Genomic DNA, 19,841 nt, shown 5'->3' on the forward strand with positions numbered 1-19,841 from the left:
TGATACATACATGGCTATTTCAGAGCATCTGCATTTTTGTACAATTAACTAAATGTTGAATTGCACACTATTGGGGCTGCAGATGTTCAGCAGAATTATTTATTCCATAATAATAGCTCTAATAGGTCCCAAGCCCTTGGAGTCATTGATTCCTTTTCTTTGCTCAGAATAAGCAAACTAAGAATGGTCTTGGGTACTGTATCACTGATTCGTGTACCAAGGGCCCTGTAACAGCCTGGGCCTCCTTGATGCTAGACCTCCCATATCCAGTCTCTTCATACTGATTCAGCTCAACAGACTTTTTCTCTTGAAGCCTGAATTACAAAATCAGAGCTTTTTTTTTTTTTTTTAGACGTAGTCTCACTCCGTCACCAGGCTGGAGTGGAGTGGTGCGATCTTGGCTCACTGTAACCTCCGCCTCCCGGGTTCAAGTGATTCCCCTGCGTCAGACTCTTGAGTAGCTGGGACTACAGGTGTGCGCCACCATGCCCGGCTAATTTTTGTATTTTTAGTAGAGACAGGGTTTCATCCTGTTGGCTAGGATGGTGTCGATCTCCTGACCTCGTGATCCACCCTCCTCGGCCTCCCAAAGTGCTGGGATTACAGACATGAGCCACTGCACTTGGCCGTTTTTTTTTTTTGTTTTTTTTTTTTTAATTTTTGGCCAATTGGTATTTGACTCTAAGCTTCCTTTATGATTCTCTATTTGTTGATATGTTCTTACTCTGCACCTCTGCACGGAATTCTATCTTTTTTATTTTCTCCTCTTAAATAACCTGGAAAAAATTCGCTATCATGCCTAGCCGGATTCTAGAACTATCCTGTCTCCCTTCACTCCTGGTAGGAGGGGCATTTGTGAGTATAGGTGATGGAAACATTGAGAAACCTAGTATCCCAAATGGGTAGAAGCAAGCTGTGAGTTTCCCCAATGACATCACCCACCTGTTTCCCTCACTAAGTGGCTCTGCAGGCCGAAGTGCTTGTAAACATTCTTGGGTATAAAGTGCCGTGACCCTAACAGGGCAGCCTGTGTTTACAGAACAAGAGGAATGTCCAGTGATCTGTTTCAAGCTGGTTACTTGTAACCACCTAGCCTATGTAATTATTAAAAACATTAAAGATTATTCACAGAATGAAATAGGACTTATTTTGCAGTATTAAAATAGCAGTAAGAGTGGAAGAAAGTTATATGCTCAAACATGAATACTTCTCATACCCATGAAATGGTCAGATAACACTAATGAAAAAGGAGAAAAAAATATATATGTAAAACCAAAAAATATTAGACAGACATGTGAACACTGAATACCTACTATGTGCCAGGCACTGTGCTGGACACTTTTATGTTTATAAATGAGGGAACTGCTGTTTATTGAATTCTTACCATGTTCCTGGCAGTAAAACAGATGTATATTGTGTATTTTGTCATCTGTCCTTTCGAAAATAAGAAAATTCTTCGCTATTAGGCAGCAAGATGCCAGATGGCCTAGTCTTTAGCTCTTCAGCCAGATTGCCTGGGTTTAAATCCTAATTAGGCTGTTCTTAAATATGTAGTCATGGGAAGGTTACTTAATCTTTCTGTGCCTAAATTTCCCTTTTCTGTAATATGGGGATAATAATAGTATTATTATTATCATGAAGGTTTCATGAAGCTTAAGGAAATAATCCATGAAAAGCACTCTGAACATCAACCAACGTGTAATAAGTGCCCAGTAATATTAGATGTCTTTATAAAACTACTTAAGAAGTGAATTATCTGTGTCTTTGCAAAGATATTTGATATACTTTCCAAAATTTACCTTTTATGGTAAAAAATATCCCAAGCTGACCTCAGATTACACTGGGTATAAATATTAATATGTACTACCTGTAAAACTAGAGAAAAGTGGATAAGAGTGTCAAATTCCATAACTGCATATATATATTATGAAAACAGTACTGAACTCAATCTAAATATTGAAAGTAGAGTGAGGTGCAACATAATTTTATCTCTGGCAGAAAAATGTTGAGGTTTCAAGCTATGAGAAGATTTTGAAACATGACTCTTTTTTCTGGCAACACTTAAGAGTTGATGCTTAAACCCCACTTTATTGTATAGAATACATAATCTTCTCTTTTGGGACTCATATAAATTGCAGCAATTGAAAAACAAAAGTGTTCACCAACCTTCCCCTCACTATCTTTTTTTCAAGCATAACAGTATATTGCCAGCAATGTTCATAGAATTGAGTGCAGGTGTTTCTAAATATAAACAAAATAAGGAATATATTAAATCCACGTTTCTAGCTTTTTATTTCCTCCTCAGCCTTTCTAGAATGGCTATAGTGTTTAAAGTTCTCAAAGTGTGATAGATTCTTACTAAATCAACATTCTGTTAGCATTCCCAAAGTAACAAGTTAAATTCGATTTGAACAGTCCTGATAGTTTATCATGTTCTGTTGTGATAGATGAAAACAAACCAAGTGCCAGTATTTTGAGTGAGTAATTTTATTTGCTCAGAGATGCAAATGAATGAACTTCTGGTAGTTTAGTTAGCCCTGGAGCTCCCCCTCTTGACAAATAGAAAAAACAAAAAATTAAATCAGATGGTATTAGCTTGAAAACGGATTTATTTTACCCAGATAAAAACTATGCCACTAAGGTACATAACATGAAGTTTTCTTAAAGGAACGAATGTTTTGGATTCCTCCTAATTTTGTGCACGACTGCACTTGTGTACGTCCTTGCATATGTTTTAATAGATTTAAAAATAGCGAGGTACCAAAATACCAATAGATGTCAGTGTTTGTCGCTTTAGAAAAAGTGAGGTGTTAGGAAAAAAGAAGAAATGGACAACTTGATTTATATTTAGTTTTAGTAAGCATAAAGCTGGCTACTTTTCAACAATTCACTCATAATTCACTGTATATAACCCTGTTTACAAAAGTACATTTTATTAAGGAAAATATTCCATGCTCTCATCTCTTTCTTCTAAATATTTTTTAAAGCCTCTGCAGTAGATTCCCAGAAGAATTCAGAATGTAGGCAGAAAATATGTTAATTTTTTAAATTCGGAAATAAAATTATTTGAGAATATCATTAACACATTCGATTTCTTTTGCATTTTTAAACTAGAAATTCGATATGCACTTTCTTATGTTGCCCCGATTATGACTGATGAAGTGCATTTTTCAGTCCAAGTCAAGTGAGCTCTGTGGGGTTCTGCCTCTGCACAAGGCAGAGATGATCACAATTCTCTTCATGCTTCCTGTGCCTGGTGTCACCTTTTTCTGGCCTCCAGAGGGTGCTCCAGGAGCATCACACTGCTATTCCCCAAAGACTAACTTCTTTTCTCTCTCGCTCTTTTTTTTTTTTTTTTTAATTACTGCATTCTGGGCAATCTACTGGAAGAATAGAGTCCCAATTCCATACATGTTAGCTGCCTCAGCTGAAGTTTGTTTTCCAGCTGGACCACATAGCCCTAATTCATTAAGAATTCTAAATTAGAATATTCTAAAACATCATTCTGATGATGTTGATGCAGTGGTCAGCTTGCAAGGGGACATCTGTCAGATTAATTCCCTCTAGGACTTTCCCCCAAGGGAATCAAGCATCTTTAAATACCTTCCAATCACCCCTTGCAACAGCTCCCTCCCACTGAAGTGCACATGGTACCCACAAAGAGATCTAGTGCTATTTAAGAGTTTCACTCTGGCATTGGAAAGCTATATGTGAAAGCATCAAAATTAGACAACAGATCCTTATTAACACATTTGTTTTCATCTCTTCCTATCACTGTTTCCTTAACCCAGGGCAACACATCGTTTAGGAGCCCCACTTTGATTGAATGCACATTTTTGAACACAGGTTTGTGTGACTAATTCTTGTGGATCATGGGCTGATATTTTAATGTGGTCACATAGCCCTTGTATTTATGGTTTACCTGCTTATGTTAATTCCACCCTGTACTTGTTGTCTTTAACATACTGAGTTACTCTCAGTGTATTACTGAGGCATACTGAGTAACTCTCAGTGTATTACTCCCCTTCCCTTTTTAAAATGTAATATTGTTCCCATTGTTTCTTGCTCCAAGAAATCTATCATCTATGGGAATAGCCTTTGCTCTGCCATAGTGCCCCAAACCTTTCATTCCACAGTTTCGATAGGCAGACAGTGCTTTCGCTGGGCAGCTGTAGTTTTAGTTTCAGTGGTATGAGAGTCATGGAATGTTTTATTAGATTGAACCATATGAAATTGCCCATTTTGTAGGTCATACCTGGCTGAATATTGTCCATGTCATATAGTTTAATATTTGGACTTTGAAAAAGTAATTTGACTTTACTTATTCTTTACATATTCTTTAAAATAATAATGACAACTTTGAAAAAATTATATGGTTTTTGATAATAATTAAGTAGGATTGAAGTAATACATAAAAGAAATCTGAGCTAGGGATAACTGAAGCAGTAACATTTTTTGCAACCAATAAATCAGCTCAAATGACGTCCATATTAAATGAATTTAGCATAAAATTAGAATGACAGAGCAACTAGCATTTTCCCTTGGTGAGAAAAGTAGTAAGTTTCTATCATAAAATATGACTCATTTTTATTTGACCTATTAGCAAATAGTTATTGCACCTTATCGTAACCACCGTTATTTCTACAGAGAGATTACAGAGCAATGAGTAGGAAATATGGAAGACTGCTGAATAATCCCGGCCTTAGTTACGGAGTAATATGAAAAAAGAAAAAGAAAACCTTTTACTGACTTTCACAGTACTATATCAATGCAAGCTTTTTAGTAGTTTTAATGTGTGACTTTTATCATCAGGTGAAAATGCCTCTCATTATTACATGGCCTATTTTATAAATAAAGTTCAAATTTCAATATAGCCAGTTTTTAAAACTGTATGTAACTCATCCCTTTGTTACATATAATCTCCCAGTTTTAGAGACTTATATTACATATTTAAAGCACAGTCTCTTTAGCTATCCCACAGGGAATCTAAAACCAGCCTTTACAAGGAGATGTCAGAATTCCAGTTTGCAATGCTATTTTTTCAGAACAAATAATAGTAAATTAATTAACACAATTTTTCATTTGTGTATCAACTAGGCATTGGTTTTTGTTTTTTGCTTTTTGTTTTTGAGACTGAGTCTTGCTCTGTTGCCCAGGCTGGAGTGCAGTGGCGCGATCTCAGCTCACTGCAAGCTCCCCTTCCTGGGTTCATGCCATTCTCCTGCCTCAGCCTCCCAAGTAGCTGGGACTGCAGGCACCCGCCACCATGCCTGGCTAATTTTTTTTGTATTTTTAGTAGAAACGGGGTTTCACCATGTTAGCCAGGATGGTCTCGATCTCCTGACCTCGTGATCTGCCTGCCTTGGCCTCCCAAAGTGCTGGGATTACAGGCGTGAGTCACCATACCCAGCAAATAGGCATTATTTTTATGTGTACGTATCAAACCTGTTTTTATATGTTTTGGTACTTTATCTCTTTTCTGCCAATAGGGTGAAATGGAAGTACAGTACTGGGATTATGCACAACATTGTATTGTTTAAAATTATAGTATTCCTTTTCCGTTCTGTAGTTTCAATTGTTTAAAAATGGGGGTGGGGGGCCGGTCTGTCTTGAAGCCCATGAGATGGTAGATCTTTAGAAACAGTTATAATAGCAGTCATATTGAAACTTATTGTCATCTATTTCTGGGAAAAATATTGAAGGCTGGTATATTGTCCCCAGAAGGATTAGATGAAATACAGAGAATAGATTATGATTATAATTTGTTGTAGTGAGGTCACCTTGCTGTACAGTTGGAACCTTCCCGGGGGATTGCTCATGCATTATCCATTTTGGAAAGAGTAGTACTTATAGACATTATGGAAATGAGCCGGTGGGTTTGTCAGGAAGAAACCAATAATTTAAATACTGAGTTGAATGGAAAATGAAATACATGATTTTCCATATATTAAATTGAATAGAAATGAGAGACTTATGTCTTGAGGGTTTTTCTTCTCTTTTTTTCAAACATGTTGGGGATATTATGTGTTCCCAAGTACCCTCAGCCTGACAGGAAGGAGAAATGTCAATAGAAAGAGTTACTTATTATATTTTGATGTTTAGAATGGAACAGTGGAGTTTTAAATGTTGTGCATATTATTTATGCCCCATCCCAAAGGACAGCGATCCGCTTAAAAAAGGCAGAAAAGACAAAGACCGCTATCATTCTCGAAGAATCAACAGAAGCTAAGGGAGAGCATAGAGTATAGTCCCTGTGGCCTCTACAGTCATCGCCCTCTCAGACTGAATCCACACAAAGCCTTCTTGACTGAAAGAGCCTCTACATTGGACCGTGCATGGCGCGAGGAAATGTGATTACTTGCAATATGCTACTGAGTACAGAATAAATATTATGCATTTGGTTTTCACTAAACTTAAAAAGCCTAGTGAAAACTCCACTTCTACATGTGATGAATGTGGTTATGCTGTGTCAGGTGAAGACGTGTTTCAGTGCCTCCCTTTACTTTCCATTAAGGTATGCTGATTTCCTTCTCCCTTATGAAATAGATAAAGGAAGGACACAGTCGTCCTGCTGCTCTGCCCTGAGTGCACCAGTATGGGAATAAAACTCTGTAACCAGAGGGTGGTGGCAACCATCTAACAGGAACCTGCATTTAGACGTGCGTGTTTGGGAGAGCTGCAAAGTGGCTGTGCTTCTGATATCACAGGAGTCTGTGAAAGAGGCAACCAAAGAAGACCTGAGGCTCTTCTTGTCATTTTAGATATGTGATTTCATAAAGTTACTCTTGACCTTAATGTGGATGCCCATTTGGGATTTGTGCCTGCATTTCATCCACAGCTGCGTGGCATAGTTGCTGAGTAATCCTGTTGCTCTTGAGCAATGTAAATTACAGCTGTGGCTGAGTGTGTGGTTCACGCCTGTAATCTCAACACTTTGGGAAACCAAGGTGGGAGATCTCTTGAACTCAGGGATTCAAGACCAGCCTGGGCAACGCAGGAGTCCTCATCTCTACTAAAAATTGAAAAAATTAGCCAGGCATGGTGGCATGTTCCTGTGGTCCCAGCTGTTAAGGAGGGTGAGACAGGAGGATCGCTTGAGCCCAGGAGGTTGAGGCTGTGGTGAGGGATTATGATCACACCACTGCACTGCAGTGTAGGTAACAGTGTAAGACTTGTCTCAGAAAAAAAAAAAAAAAAGTTACAACCATTTCAAAAGAATAGTTTATTGACCACCCAAATTGTCTTGGAATTCTCACATTAATTTACAGGGAGAAATAACCCTTTGGAAAATTCACAATGTTTTGCTAGTACTAGTATGTCATCTCACTCTAAAATGTAAAAAAAAAAAAAAAAAAAAAAAAAAATCACTACTCAGATCTTTTTTTTTTTTTTTTTGAGACGGAGTCTCGCTCTGTCGCCTGGGCTGGAGTGCAGTGGCCGGACCTCAGCTCACTGCAAGCTCCGCCTCCCGGGTTTATGCCATTCTCCTGCCTCAGCCTCCCGAGTAGCTGGGACTACAGGCGCCCGCCACCTCACCCGGCTAGTTTTTTGTATTTTTTAGTAGAGATGGGGTTTCACCGTGTTAGCCAGGATGGTCTCGATCTCCTGACCTCGTGATCCGCCCGTCTCGGCCTCCCAAAGTGCTGGGATTACAGGCTTGAGCCACCGCGCCCGGCCACTACTCAGATCTTATACGAATCTAGTTTTTGATTATGAATACAGTAATTCTTTGTTGAAAACTCCCTTGACAAATTAAGCCAATGATGGACATTCTAATAATTGTCGTATTTTATGGTACATTTGTAACTAAAAGCTACTTCTTTGAGTAATGACTGATAGTTTCATGGAAGAAGGCATTCTTTTCCTGGCCACTCTGAAAAATAAGAAATGAGAAATGATTGCATGTGGTATATATATGCGTGGTTCTAAGTACTAAATTTGCAGATTGCCTGAAAATGTTCTTATATACTTTTTGTGGATACAGGTTTTCTTTTTACTTAGCTTCAGAAAGTATCAATACATTATTATACTTTAAATTGACTAGAGCTACCTTTTTAAATGGTCAGACAGGTTTTCCTTTTAAAGGATTACTTTTGTGATTACTAGCTGCCTGAAATAGTATTTCAAGACCATGCATGGTGCCTTATACTTGTAATCCCAGCCCTTTGGGGGGCTGAGGTGGGAGAATCACTTGAGCTCAGGAGTTCAAGACCAGCCTGGGCAACATGGCAAAAACCTGTCTCTACAAAAAAATACAAAAGAAAAAAAATTAGCCAGGCATGGTGGGATGCACCTGTAGTCCCAGCTACTTGGGAGGCTTAGGAGGGAGGATCACTTGAGGCCTCGGAGGTTGCAGTGAGCTGGAATCGTGACACCGCACTCCAGCCTGGGTGACAGAGTGAGACCCTGTCTCAAAATAAAATAAGATATAAATGAAATAGTATTTCCAAGACTTAGTATAAATGCACAGCTGTTAAGCTGTAAGTACATCATTAAATGTTCATAAATGAATTGGTAACTTTCTACATTTTATCACCTTATTTTCTATAATACAGAAAATATACTTTAAATATTTTATTTATCCAAGTCCTTTTTTTGTTTTTGCTTTTTTTTTTTTGTTTTTGTTTGCAAGACCCAAGTCAGAGCAAGTTCAATTCTATTTTGAGCGTTTTATTTTGGCACTCATGTAGTTTAATTTAAAAAAAAACAAAAACATTGTCCTCAGCCAAAAGAATTTTTGGTTGAGTGATCATAAATACAGAGGTTAGCATTTCACATCTCTAGAATGTAAAAGCCATAAAGTCGTATCTGTCTTTTATGTTGTCATATCATCAGGGGCCATCACGGTGTTGAGAACATAGTCTTTGTTCTTAAGAATTTATTCAGTAACTGACTGAATGAGGAAGTATGGCTAGTTTGCTTAAAACATTGAATTGTAGGAGTTGATGGGTAGCAGTTTAGTTATTATGCTACTATCAGTTAATAAGAAAGTATGAGTGCAGTTCACCAGTATCAGTGATGCATGGATTTGTTCCTAAATTGTTATTTTTGTGGTTGAAATTTGCACTGTTTATTTTGAAACTCTCAGTAAGTCATGATCAGTGCTTAATTATTCAGACTAATGAATCAGAGTTAGAGGTTTGCTCAGTCCACGATTCTTGCTACCATTAAAATATTTTGTTACATTTTCTTTTGAGTACATAGAAGCAACTAATAAATGGATTAAGATGCTGCAGTTTAAGAAGTTAATCTTTGTAGATTACTTTGGCCATTGCCTGGAACCTAATGTTTGCTATGTTAAGAGTTTGTTATATAAATAAACAAACACTGTTCCTGGTAGGTAATGAAAGTAATCTTAAACAATATTAGTAGTACCTAAAAAGTAAGGTCTTAAATATAACTACAGTAGTCCTGAGAAAAATCATAGAGTGTTAGAACTGAAAAGATTGTCTTAGAGGTCATCTGGTCGAATCTCATCTTTTTAAATGAGGAAAACCACAAGGTACAAACATCAAGGGCATCAATCCTAGCACTAGAACCTGGATCTCCAGATTTCAGGGTAAGGATTTTAATTATTCTCATGCTATACTTTCAGTCTCAAGATGGCACTGTATATGAATTCAGCTTCACTTGTATAGTACTTTGGATGTTATTATGCTTCCAGATAAGAGAGATGTATTTCTATGCCATTGAGGAACAGCTTAGAGTACCTATGATTCATAGGAATTTGAAGGCTGTAAATCAACTGAATCTTTATATCTTTTTGTTCCTTGTTGCAATATCTTGTACCCAAGTAGCTTCAATAATTTTGACTGACAAGATGACCATAAAGTAAGTAGTCCTAATGTCATAACATGGAAGAGGAGGGTAATGGGTATGTGTGTGTGAATGTGAATTAGTATAGCATAGTCATGAGCTGCCTCAGTGCTCTTAAACTTTTTTTTAGCACCAATGCCTTTATGCAGGAGACCCTGAAAACAAGCAAGAGATCTTTGTGGGCTCTCCGTAAATGGTGTGCATGCATAAAAGGGTCCTCAGTGCTTATCCCTTGACAGCTGCTCTGAGACCATTGAGTCACTCACTTGCATCTGTGAGCCACTGACCAGTCACTGATTGCAGTGACAGTTTATCACTAACAACCTGAATTATCTTTGACCCAGAGACCCAGGGGTCAAAGGCCTCCTAGTCCATTATTAAATTTCCAGGGCAGCAGTTCAGTTTGCATTAGGGGATTTATTTATATTTATTTATTTAGGGTTTTTTGGGGGGCGGGGGGTGGAGGAGCTTGGGGGAATGAGACCTGCAGTTATTTTCCCCACATTTATAAGATTATTTAGTCCTGTATTTGTAGGATTTGGCATCCTAAAAGAAAGGAAGACCCAAAGTATCGTGGTTCTGATCCGGGCCTCACATGGCTGTCCTAAAGATTTCTGGGACCCATTTATGGGAAGAATGCCACTCTGTAGATTGTAGCAGGGAGGAGCTTTGCCCTCAGGAAGACACAGATCCTTTGAGGGTGGTAGACTCCTAAAGTCTACGGATTCATATCCAGCTGGCCCCATTAACAAGAGAATTAAAGAGTGGCTAGAAAGGGACTGAAGAGTTCACTGGGAGCCCATCCAAAAAGCTGGGGGTACAGACAACTGCTGATTCCCAGCCAGTCATGGATTTTATTTTATTTTATTTTGAGACAGGTCTCATTCGGTCGCGCAGGCTGAAGTGCAATAGTGTGATCATAGCTCACTGGACCCTGGGACTCCTGGGCTCTAGTGATCCTCCCACCTTAACCTCCTAAGTAGCTGGGACTACAGGCATATACCACCATGCTCAGTTAATTTTTTTTCATTTTGTAGAGATGGGAACTTGCTATGCCGCCCAAGCTTGTCTAGAACTCCTGGGCTCCAGCAATCCTTCCACATTGGCCTCCCAAAGTACTGGGATTATAGGCATGAGCCACTGTGCCTGGCTCGCCAGTGATGGATTGAAAGTCTCTTCTGGGTTGTAACCAGGAAGCGTGCCTGGGCCAGACTGAGAGGGCCGAAGGATGACAGCCTGGTTTCAGTGTGTGAGTGTGCGTGCATGTATGTACCTGTGTATGAGTATGTGGGTAAGTGTGTGAGCCTGTAAAAGTATATCATGAGTGGTTGTCTCTTAGGAGGAGAGGGAATCAGGAACCTTGGTGAAATAACATCATGTACTGGCATGGAAAGGCACTGTTCTGGGCAGCAGTCAAGAAGACAGGAGGACTAAATGTATATGATTTGGGCAATCATTTAAAGCATCTTGGATTTATTTCCTTGTCTGATAATTAACAAGGTTGATGTACACGAGGTATAACAATTTTAGGGGTAGAAGAAAACTATGATTCAAATCAGCATTTTATTAGATCACTGGTCTCCGATTTGGTGTGATGTCTTCCTGGTACGTTTTCACTTAGACCAAGCTTGTTTAACCCATGGCCCATGGGCCTCATGCATCCTAGGACAGCTTTGAATGTGGCCCAACATAAATTCGTAAACTTTCTTAAAACATTATGAGCTTTTTTGTGATTTTTCTTCCAGTTCATCAACTGTCATTAGTGTTAGTGTATATTATATGTGGCCCAAGACAATTCTTCTTCCAGTGTGGTCCAGGGAAGCCAAAAGATTGGACATCCCTCACTTAAGAGTCTTTCATAGTGAATATGTTTTTAGAAAGCCTAAGGTGTTTGAAGAATAATAGTCACATAAGGTCTAGGCAAATAGCATATTGGTTTTATGTAGGAAACAGTTTATCTTCTATAGAATAACTTTTGATGGGTTTGAAATTGTAGTGTTAATTTATCTTAGTGAACATCTAGAAGATTTATTTAGGTATGTGAATTGTTTAGTGAAAACATAGAACATGGTAAGTATATTTGTGAATTACTAGTGCAGAAGCCTTTTATGAAATTCTCAATAGAAACTGCGTACTGGTTATGAATGGTGATCTCTCAGATACCTTTCACTTAGTCGTTTCTCATGAGTATGTGATACAGTTGAAGTTATGGGATTTAACCTCTGCTGAGCAGCAGAAAGATATGAAGCAGTGAAAAATACAGGCTAAACAGAGCCTTTGAGAATCATTTTTTTTCTCAGTGGTTTATGTTCTTCACATTCAGTTTTGATTCTTCTCCATACTTAACCTTCTATAGCTGATACTTCCATTTTGGATATAGGCTCTGTTTCATTTCTAGAGGTATCTCTTTCTCTAAACTCATCAAGTACTTTTTCAACCCTGTTGATCATCTTAACAGAAGGATCATAATATTAAGTTGATTTATGATACCATATCATATTTTTTATTTGTAGTAACTGTGACTTGTCATCAAGCTATTCATTGGAAGGATACCTCTTAAACTCTCTATTACTAAGATCCCCAAATGTATCTCTTCTCCTCTCGATAAAACAAGTGTTGTCTTAGACAAGCAGCAGACTGCTTTTTAAGTGAAGTGGATTAAGCTGCTGTGATCGTCCTTGTGAATGTGTATGATAAATCATTTTGATGGCCTTTTAAAATCAGAGTCACTGAGTCCCACAGAGAGAAACACAGAATGCTGTCTGTCATTATTACAATAATAATTAAGCATTGGCTGATAGGATATAAAGTATAAATCAAAGATCTTAGGGGAAATAGATGAAAGAAAAGCTTTGTTTCTCAAAAACGTAATCTAAAAGAAGAAATATTGAGCAAGCATTGGGTGCTTCATGAATGGCCTAAAAATATGTTTAAGTCTATCACCTGAAGGTTCATTTATTTCCAGGAAAGAATCAATCCCACCTTTTCACTTTTTTTTCTCTTTCCCTGTGGCTCAACTCCAGGAAGGTGTTTTAATTGATTAGTGGGAAGATTTTAACACAGACAAAACTTATAAGCCAAGCACCATTATTTCTAGTACAGTGGCTTCACCACATTATAGGGTAATAAAGTTAAAAGCTGCCGACTGTTTCAGAATTATTTTCAGAAATTTACATCCTCTTTATTCCCATTACCTTGAGAAAGAGTTCAGAGAAAGGGCTTAGTCAGCATGCAATTATGGTATTAGATGAAGCATACAGTTTGGTCTAAAACCAAGATGCAGCTAGTCTCATCAGGGTACTTTAATCAATCAGGAGCTGTTAAGAAGTTAGGAATGTCAGTCTAACTTAATTCCTTTGAAGGTGATCAGCCTTTCTTCCCTGAAGGCTTTGAAGATTTTGTCCTGTGGCTGGGTGTGGTGATTCATACTTATAATCCCAGCACTTTGGGAGGCCGAGGCAGGAGGATTGCTTGAGCTCAGGAGTTTGAGACCAGCCTGGGCAACATAGGAAAACACTGTCTTCCCCTCCCCACTACCAAAAAAATAAAAAAATAAAAAATAATTAGCAGGGTATGGTGGTAGACACCTGTAGTCTCAGCTACTTGGGAGGCTGAGGTGGGAGGACTGCTTGAGCCCAGGAGTTTGAGGGTACAGTGAGCAATGATCATGTCACTGCACTGTAGCCAGGGTGACAAAGAAAGACCCAGTCTCAAAAAAAAAATTGTTCTCCAGCAAATTTTTTTGAAGTTATGGTATTTAACCCTGCCCACCATTCCCATTCCCCCTTCTGTTTCACTCTCATGCATTCCTTTTTCTTTATCCCATGCAGGATCATTGGGCTTGTCAAACATACAAATTGGCTTTCAGGAAAATTCTCATCCATATCTCTTCAAAAATTTCCTGTATTCCATTATCTTCTCGCTTTTTGGATTTTTTTTTCTATGATTTAAAGATAGAATCTTGCTGTTTTCTAGGCTGCTCTCAAACTCCTGACCTCAAGCGATCCTTCTACTTTGGCCTCCCAGTGTTGGGATTATAGGTGTGAACCATTATGCCCGGTCTAGAACTTTAACTAAGAATGTGTTGGACCTTCTTTCTCTGATCACCGGTTCTTTTTGCCTCTGTCACATTTCCCATCATTTTGTTTCACTCTCCCACTGTGTTTCTTTTGACTTATCTTCCACTTCACTCATTGCCTCTTTGGCTATGTGCAGTCTGCTGCCAAGACCACCCATGAAATTTTTCATTTCAAGGACTGTTTTTCCCCCCATTCCTAGCAGTTTTATTTGGTGCCTTTTCAAATCTTCTGTGTTGTATTTTATATTTTCTTGGTCCCTGTAGATATTTTTCAGGTTGTTATTTGTTTCTTTTAGCAGAGCAAGCCTTGCTGTTTCATAATTTGTGTGTGGTAATTTCAGTTTGTGTTGGTTCTCACCCTCTATGTCTTGGTTCCTTCTGTGCTTCATGGTTGGTCTCTGACCCTGTGTGGGCCATTGCTCTGTAAAAATTATCTGTGTCATTCCTCATGGCATGGGATAGAAGCACGTTCCTGCCGAGAAGGTAAGTGTTACTGCTGGGTACTTGGAAATTTACCGAGTTCATGGCTTGAGGTTCTGTGGCCTATCAGCCTGTGCACGCCTAGGCATGTAGAAGCCTGCCTGTAGACTCAGCTTTTCCCTCTGGCTGAACTCAGGATCAAGACAATGTGTCTGGCCAGGCATAGTGGCTCATGCCTGTAATCCCATCACTTTGGGAGGCCAAAGAGGTGGATGGATCACCTGAGGTCAGGAGTTCATGACCAGCCTGACCAACATGGCGAAACCCCATCTTTACTAAAAATACAAAAATCAGTGGGGCCTGGTGGTGGGCGCCTGTAATCCCAGCTACTTGGGAGCCTGAGGCAAGCGAATTGCTTGAATCCGGGAAGCGGAGGTTGCAGTGAGCCAAGATCGTACCACTTCACTCCAGCCTGGGCGACAGAACATCTCAAAAAAAAAAGCATGTCTTTAGTTCTCTGGGGTTAAATGGGTATGTTTAGATTTGGTGTAGCTTTTTTGGGGTTCTTTACTCCTTTTGGGGTCCCAGCTTAATGTGAAGAGGGTCTACTCTAAGACTCCCCACTTTAGGCAGATCCTGGAGCCTCTACCCCTTTCTCCAGCATGAGCAAATGCCGTCTTCAAAAAGTAGTTGCTTTGTCCAGCTATTTTGCATCTATCTCTGAGGTTTGAGATTTGCCTTAGAATTTGTCCAAAAAATGATCTTTGTTGTCAAATTCTTTTAAGGTGATGTTTATTATATTTCATTCAGCACTTTTAATTGTTTCCAGCCAGAAGGTTATTGTGAGAAACTTACCTTCCAGGAGTGGAAGAGGAATCATTAGTCATTAAGGAACTAAAAATGTTAGGGAAATATTAATGCTTCAGAAACGATTTGTTGATCTGAAGAGTACTTAAGTTAGGGATTTTCAGAAAGTAGCATTTTGTTTTGTTTTGTTTGAGACATCATCTTGCTCTGTTGCCCAGGCAGGAATGCGGTGGCACGATCTCAGCTCACTGCAACCTCCGCAAACGATTCTGTTGCCTCAGCCTCCTGAGTAGCTGAGATTATAAGCATGCACCACCATACCCGGCTAATATTTGTATTTTTTGTAGAGACGGGGTTTCTCCATGTTGGCCAGCCTGGTCTTGAACTCCTGGCCTCAAGTGATCTGCCCACGTCGGCTTCCCAAAGTGCTGGGATTACAGGCATGAGCCACTCCGCCCAGCCAGTAGCATTCTGTGGATGAATTAACTCTGGTTTTGTTAGCCTTCAGAATCTAAGCAAGTTTATATCTGGTCAATTTTGAGAAAGAAGATCTCTAAGAAATGCCTCAAATGGGGAAGGGATGGACTTTATAAACCAAAATGTCAATGGGTTAATCCTAAAAATCTCAATGAAATGGGGCAAAATATGGCTAAGAAAAATTTGACAAGGTGTAAATCTCACTGAATGCAATTGCTGTGTTTGCTACCAAGTTTACAAGAGAAGAAACCAGGTTTTGCCAGTGCATCAAAAATTAGATTAAAAAAAGAAATTTCTCTGGCCTAGTCTGATGCGTAGCCTTCAAGAGAAAAATGATGTGCTGTTAGATGACTTGACCAAAGTCCCATAGCCAGGGCAGGGAGAGGGTCGCAGCCTGGTGGTCCATTACCTGGTGCCACTGGATCTATGCAGATGGGTTTGGACTTCACTTTCTGCCTTGTCTGGGACATAAAAACTAATGGTGCCCCTCACTTCTTTTTTATATAAACTGTTGTGTTTTATTGCCCTGGCACTCTTAAGTTGCTGTTTCACCCTAGCAGTGCCTGCTTCAGGCCATCACCAATGAAAGTGCCTTTGAAATGTCTGAAGGTGTGTGCATTGCCTAGACAAATAGTTGGCAGAAGAGGTCGACACAGGCGTCTTGCTTTGGAGTGTCAACTGAAGAAACTGTTTTTCCACTTGAATTGGCAGTGTGTGCTCTTACTGCTGTTAGCGTTCTGGGCAGAGAAGTAGATGTGATAATTATGAAGGGAGAAGGGGGAAGAACAGCTGCAGAATGCAGGGAAGTGACTGGACTCCAGTAATCATATTTGGCAGGTCAAGGGTGAGATTTAGCCTGATGGGATTTGGACCATTCCCTGGGTTAGAAAGTGGTGTTAAAATCAACTCCAGGTGTTTCCGTTATTCTTAAGGCCTAAGTATTATTAAAGCAGAAAATAATATGTTTTAGGATATGAATGGGAGGGGATTGGTCATTTGCTGCTTGGGAATCACTTTTTTGCAATAGAGCCCATTCTCTCCTGACAGTTGCTCCTACATGTCTAAAATACATCATAAATCCCCAAATGCTTGTTTCAATAGTGAAGTTTCCTCCAAATGAGCTGTTATCACTTTTGTCTTCAAGAGAATACTAACTCATTGAATCTCTTTGAGCTTTTTATGCTTTTACACTGTGGGCTTTGGAGTTTGCTTTGGTTTATCCACCAGTTCTTTAAGTTAAATTTAGATAAATTAAAATTATCAGGCTTATTTTTAAAAACTCAAGTATTACCAAAGGATGGATGATAGAGATACGCTTTGGGAATATATCCAAGTACTTCAAATGATAGAACACCAGGAGACATTTAGTAAGAGTTTCTTCTGCTGGGTGAAATCAACATCAACATCACCTGTAAACTCGTTGGTAGTGCAAATCCCCTGGCCTCGCCCCAGAGCTCCTGGAATGAAGCTGTCCGGGATAGGGCCTGGCAACCTGTGTTTTAATAAGCTGTTTGTGGGATTCCGATGTTCCCCAAAGTTTTAGGATCATGCCTGCAGAGAATCCTGCCCACTATGAAAGTCTGCATGCCTGAGTAAGTCAAAAGAGATCTTTGAAACTAGTATCTAGGTTTGAGAGACTTGCTGTGATTGTATAGTTTTAGCAAATGTGTCAAAACAAATTTTTACTTACAGGCAGTATCTTGTTAGTACGGAGAAATAAAAAACACACAAAGATGATAAATAAGTACAAAAGTAATTCATCCAACAGCCATGTGAAGATGAACATCTTTGAAATGAAAAAAAAAAAAGTTTTTCAGTCTACCCTGTGGAAGTAGTAAGTTACATTGAAAGGCCGAGATTAGCCAAGATCATTTTTTGTCGTTTTGTTTTTTGTTTTTTTGAGACAGTCTCTCACTCTGCCACTCAGGCTGGAATGCAATGGTACAATCTTGACTCACTGCAACCTCTGTCTCCCAAATTCAAGCGATTCTCCTGCCTCAGCCTCCCAAGTAGCTGAGATTACAGACATGTACTAAAAATACAAAAATTAGCCAGGCATGGTGGTGTGTGTCTGAAATCCCAGCTACTCAGGAGGCTGAGGCAGGAGAATTGGTTCAACCCAGGAGGCAGAGGTTGCAGTGAGCTGAGATCGCGCCAGTACATTCCAGCCTGGGCAGCAGAGCGAGACTCCATCTCAAAAAAAAAAAAAAAAAAAAAAGATAACTATCAGAAAAGGAATTACCTAGAATTGTTGAGAGGGCTTGTTTTTAGGAAAGAAAACTAGAGCTGAAAATGATGGGAAAAGTACCATGTTGGCCAGGCTGGCCTCAAACTCCTGACCTCAAGTGATCCACCCACGTTGGCCTCCCAAAGTGCTAGAAAAACAGGCGTGAGCCACTGCTCCTGGCCTCTGATATTTATCTTTATATTTTCTATATAACATGCATGTTCTGTTGTTTCTTTAAAAAAAAAAAAAAAAACTTTTATTTCAGGTCTTATAGGAAGCTTGTACTTCATTTATTCAACACATAAAGTACCTGATACATTCCGTACATTGCACTAGGTACTGGAAATAAACAGAGAATAGAACAGACATGATTCTTATCCATGAAGAGCTTATATGCTAAAGATGTAGGAAGTACTTTTAAATAAAACTCTTACTTATATAAACTCCAGAAAAGAAAGGGCCTGCTTTTAATTTTTTTTTTTGGTGTTGTCCACTCCTTGAACTTCATCCAGTTCGTCAGAAAAAATTTAAATGATATTTCTAAATAAGTGGTTTGCTTCACTCTATCATTAAGCTAATTGTTCAGATGAATAAATCTCAATCAGAATATTTTCAAATGTATATAAATATATACATTCAATGTATTTCCCAGTTTCAGAAAGTTCTAATTTCCCTGTTTCAGAAAGTCCTAATTTCCCAGTTTCAGAAAGTCCTAATTTCCCAGTTTCAGAAAGTTCTAATTTCCCAGTTTCAGAAAGTCCTTGTTATCAACCTTGTTTTGAAAGAACCCTTTGTTTATGATAAAGTGTCACATACTTTATTTTGTATTGATACAAATTATTGATGATTGTGGATATTTTAGGTAATACTAAGATAATTATGTGAATATGAATTATGACTATAGGGTATTGGTAACAGGAGTGTAGATGAATGATAGGAATTTGCATTGAGTTTGTCATGCCCAGAAAGTTAATCTGAACCAAATTTCTAAGAAGTGCCTTCCTTACTCCATATTGTGTATGAAAGAAGAGTATAGTTTATATGTGAATATATGGGCAACATGTATATAGATGTCCGCATGAACTGTGCCTGGTTAGGTCCTAGAAAAGCCTATGGTAGGAAAGGTGGGTTAAGAGGATCGAAGTTAGGAGTAAACTTGTTATAGTCTTCATAAATATTTTTACAGCCAATAACATAAAACAATAATGACAGTGCTCCAAATTAAAGATACTGCAATGACATGACATCTACATTTGAAACTAGTAACAATGTATGCCAGGCCCTATTATTAATTTCTGCTTAGCATTCCTTACTCACTGGAAATGTTTTAGGATCTTAGTTCCTTTGCAGCTTGGGATGCTTGTGAATTCACTTGCTCTTTTATAAATAATGTGCATACAAGGAGATTTTCAACAGCACTTTCTTACCAAAGGTCTGGGCCATCGTGGTTTCACATCACCTGTGAGGAGGTGTTGACTTTCAGGTTTTAGCGTCAGGATTTTGGCTCGTGTCTTCTTCCTGCTTGGATCCTGTCTCTTCCCACCTCCCCAGCTCAGGATTCACGTATGAATTTTAGATTCTTTTGACTTTGTATCAGCCAGCAGAAGCTAGTTTTTTTGTTTGTTTGTTTGTTTGTTTGTTTTTTTCAAGACCTAGGTTTCCTTGTACTCACATCTTTCTTCAAGCTTTATTTGCAAACACCTCCATTCTTCTTGCCATTACTTTTGCTTCTTGTCTATTTCAAAACTCTGGTTTCATCTTTTTCTTGTTACTACCAATAGGAGTAAATTAAGTGACTTGCAATTAAGGTACAACAGAAGGAGAATTTTCAAAGTTACTCAAAAGAAATAAGTAGGAAAATTTCCATGGTAAGACAACTTAGTAAATAATTACGTACAGGCAGTGATCATATATGCTCATTTTAAATTACAAATATACACACATTGCCATAGAAATTGTCCGAGTCTGAACTGGAACTTAATCCCTAAACTGATTCCAAACCCCACGTAATTTTTA

At 38.8% G+C, this 19,841-nt stretch overlaps 1 protein-coding gene across 16 annotated transcripts in view; it reads left to right on the forward strand.

Moving 5' to 3' along the window:
• Nucleotides 1–19,841, forward strand: part of NRG1 (neuregulin 1) — a 1,136,418-nt gene that overhangs the window by 916,824 nt on the left and 199,753 nt on the right. The window contains exon 1 of one of the 16 annotated variants that reach the window (XM_023214597.2): nt 14,317–14,377. The exons of the other annotated variants lie outside the window; for them this stretch is intronic. The gene's annotated coding sequence lies outside the window, so the exon portion shown is untranslated. Of the gene's footprint in view, nt 1–14,316; nt 14,378–19,841 lie in introns of those variants that run through there. 16 annotated transcript variants of the gene reach the window in all.

This window comes from Piliocolobus tephrosceles, chromosome 7, assembly GCF_002776525.5.
Source record: "Piliocolobus tephrosceles isolate RC106 chromosome 7, ASM277652v3, whole genome shotgun sequence".
Lineage (NCBI taxonomy): Eukaryota > Metazoa > Chordata > Mammalia > Primates > Cercopithecidae > Piliocolobus > Piliocolobus tephrosceles.